Source organism: Canis aureus, chromosome 22 (genome assembly GCF_053574225.1).
Source record: "Canis aureus isolate CA01 chromosome 22, VMU_Caureus_v.1.0, whole genome shotgun sequence".
In the NCBI taxonomy this organism is placed as follows: domain Eukaryota; kingdom Metazoa; phylum Chordata; class Mammalia; order Carnivora; family Canidae; genus Canis; species Canis aureus.
Window position 1 is genome coordinate 25,901,357 of NC_135632.1, and position 3,937 is coordinate 25,905,293.

Genomic DNA, 3,937 nt, shown 5'->3' on the forward strand with positions numbered 1-3,937 from the left:
AACCATATTGAGGCCTCCATATTGTTTTAATCTTGCCATTTTGACCCTCAAGACATCCGGACCCCTCGGAGAGCCTAGCAAGCACCATCCCAAGATAGCTGTAGCTTCTGTTTCAATCTATCTCTATTCCCTGTCCCTCTAGCCCCCAACCCCTCACCCCACCCCCGCCACTGCCCGGGCGATGTGTGTCTTTTTTCCTCATTTTCTGACTCCTACACTTTATCTCCCTTGCTATGTCTTAGATACATAGAAAAGTGAAGAAATAAATCTAAGCTCTCAGTCTGTTATCAGAGTAATAATGAATATCCCTGATGGAAATAGGCAACACAAAATAAGAGTAACAGCAGCTCAAACTACATATGGAGGGAAAATGATTATTGGTGAAAGAAGGCCTGAAGAATCAAATCTTGACAAAAATGTAGACCTCCAAATCTGACTGGGAAAAAAATGGATTGGGTAGAAATAACAGCTGCAAAATGAAACTCATAGAGGCAGATGCTATAATTGGTGAAATCTGACACGATTGAAAACCTGATAATGAATGAGATCCCCTTGTAACATTTGAATGGGAAAAGAATTAATGCTGATGAAAATGATTCCCATAAACTATAATAAAAGTGGCAAAACTGTAAACGAATTGTGCTCTAGGGGAAATTGATCAATGAATTTTATTACTTAATGACACTTGTTCTGGGAACCCTCATGCACAGTTGGTAGGAAGGTAGATTGGTGCAGCCACTATGGAAAATAGTATGAGGTCCTTCAAAAAGCTAAAAAGAGAAATACCACATGATCTCATAATGTTGCTTCTGGATATTTACCCAAAGAAAACAAAAACACTAGTTCAAAAAGATACATGCATTCCTACTTTTATTGCAGCATATTTATAATAGGTAAGCTATGGAAGCAAGCTAAATGTCCATCAACAGATGAATGAATAAAGATGTCATATATACATGTACACACAATGGAATATTATTCAGCCATAAAAAAGAGAAGAAATCTTGCCATTTGTGAGAATGTGTATGAATCTAAAGAGTATTATGGTAAGTGAAATAAGTCCAATAGAGAAAGACAAATACCATATAATTCCACTCCTATGCAATATGAAAAACAAAACAAATGAATAAACTAACAAAAAAAAAAAAAACAGAAACAGACTCATAAATATACAGAACAAACTGGTGGTTGTCAGAGAAGGAAGAGATTGGTAGTGGTAAAATAGGTGAAGGGATTAAGTGGTACAAATTTATAAAATGAATAAGTCATAAGAATGAAAAATACAGCATTGGGAATATAGTCAATAATATTATAATAACATTGTAAGATTACCACACTTACTTGGTGAGCATTGCATAATATATCTAATTATTGATCACTATGTTATACATCTGAAACTAACATGATACTAATGTCAACTATACTTCAATTTAAAAAAGACACTTACTCTAGAAGTTACTTTCTTGATGGAAGTCTATCAATGTTGGTAATAATTTTGATTAAAATATGGTCCAACTTCCACAGGGGTAAAATAAAATGACTCTATGGAGTCATGATAATTCTGAAGAGGTAGCTAGTGGGAAGCTAAATCACAACTCCAGGGTGGGAACTGGGACTCTGTATTTCTAAAGCAATGGGCCACCTTTTGAACCTTAATTTAAAAAAACTAACCATTTTGCTTGCTTTGGCAGCACATATACTCAACAAACCAACTTAAAAAAATGTTTTGGGGCTATGGACAGGATATTAGATAGTAGCAAGCAATTATTATTATTTTTTAGGCATAATAATGATGCTACAATTATGATTTTTAAAAGTCTTGCTATGGACCTGAATTGTGTTCCACCCAAATTTAAATATTGAAGCCCTAACCCCTGATGTGTCTGTATTTGCAGACAGGGCCTTTAAAGAAATAATTAAGATTAAATGAGATAAAAAAAAAAAAGATTAAATGAGATCATAAAAGTGGGGTTTTAATCCAATCGGCCTGATGTCTTTATAAGAAGAGGAAGAGGGCAGCCCCGGTGGCTCAGCGGTTTAGCGCGGCCTCCAGCCCAGGGCTTGATCCTGGGGATCCAGGATCGAGTCCCACGTCGGGCTCCCTGCATGGAACCTGCTTCTCCCTCTGCCTGTGTTTCTGCCTCTCTCTCTGCATCTCTCATGAATAAATGAATAAAATCTTAAAAAAAAAAAATAAGAGGAAGAGGAAGAGACCCCATGAGTGCATGGGCACAGAGAAAAAGCCACGTGGGCTTCTAGCCAAAAGGTGGTCATCTGCATGCCAAGGAGAGAGGCCTCAGGAAAAACCAAACCTGCTTACATCTTAATCTTGGACTTCTTGATTCTAGAACTGTTAGAAACTAAATTTCTGTTGTTTGAGCCACTGAATCAATGGTGTTCTGTAGTTGCAGCTCTAGCAAACTAAGAAAAGTCCTTACATAGTAGAGATACTAAAATATTTATGAGTAGAATGATTGATGTCTTGAGATTTGCTTTAAGATACTCTTGTGTGTGTGTGTGTGTGTGTGTGTGTGTGTGTGTGTGGAGGGGGGCAGCCCGGGTGGCTCAGCGGTTTAGCGCCGCCTTCAGCCCAGGGTGTGATCCTGGAGACCAGGGATCAAGTCCCACAACAGGCTCCCTGCATGGATCCTGCTTCTCCCTCTGCCTGTGTCTCTGCCTCTCTCTCTCTCTCTCTCTCTCTCTCTCTGTCTCTCAGAAATAAATAAATAAATAAATAAATAAATAAATAAATAAATAAATAAATATTTTAAAAAAAGATACTCTGGGGGGAAAAGTGCTTAGGAAACAAAAATTTGGAGTAAGGGATAGATGAAACAAGACTGGCTAAGAATTGACAATTATTGGAGCTGGGTAACAGGTACCTGGAGGTTCATTGTAGTGTTCTCTTCTGTTGTAGAGTATATTTGAAAATATCCAAATAAGTTTTTAAAATTGACAGTGACAATTGTAAGATGATTTTGATGCATATCTAAGTAGGTAATTACTGAGAAAGGGCTTTCCAAAATCTTGTGTTCTAACCTGGGCCACTATGGCTTGAAATAAATGTGTAACCAACATATATTTATAAATAAGAATTTAACTGAATACAATAAGGTGGTAGGGAAAGGAATCAAAATCCCAACTGCAAGCAGTGGAATTATGTGCGAGGGACAAGCAGGCAAGGAAGAAGGAATCAGCATTTACTGACTGCCTAATGCATTCAAGATGCTTTGTAAACATTATGTTTGGACATTCACACAGGTCTATGAAGTAGACTTTTTAAGTTTTAATCTTTTTTAAAAGTTTTAATATGAAGAGACTATGGCCCAGAGAGTATGAATGAATTCCCAAGATCCCACGCAAGGAGGTGGCTGGGATTTGAATCCCAACTGACTGCCTCCAAAGCTTGCATTCTTTTCCCTACGCATCACCTCCTCCCTAGATATTGTCAAATGCCAGACCACAAAGGGCAGAAGAATGTTGAAGAGGATGGGATCATGGAGAGATGGTGCCAGTAAGGACTAATGAAGGATCACAAAGGATATGAGCTTAGATGTAGGTTCTGGAGATAAAGGATATGAGAGCATCCCAGGAATGGGGAGGGATGGCAAGAATCAGAAACTTGGTAGCAGATGGAGAATGAGATGAGAACGGATGGTATTGTGGAGATGTGGTGAGGGCAGGATTGAGTGATGGGCAGTGGAATTGAAAAATGAAGTGTCCCAGGACTTGGACTGGGACAAGGTTGGTTAAGATAACAGATTTCAAATGTAGGTGAGAAAATGATGAGGAAAGCAAGGAGGAACTTGTTACAGGCAGGGAGGGGAGGAAAGGGTAAAGTCAGCTTAAAGATGTAGAATTGGAGATGGTATTGGAACATCCTAGTGGAGAAGCCCAGATGGCAGTTGGGTTGACAGAATTTTAGATTTGAAAAATC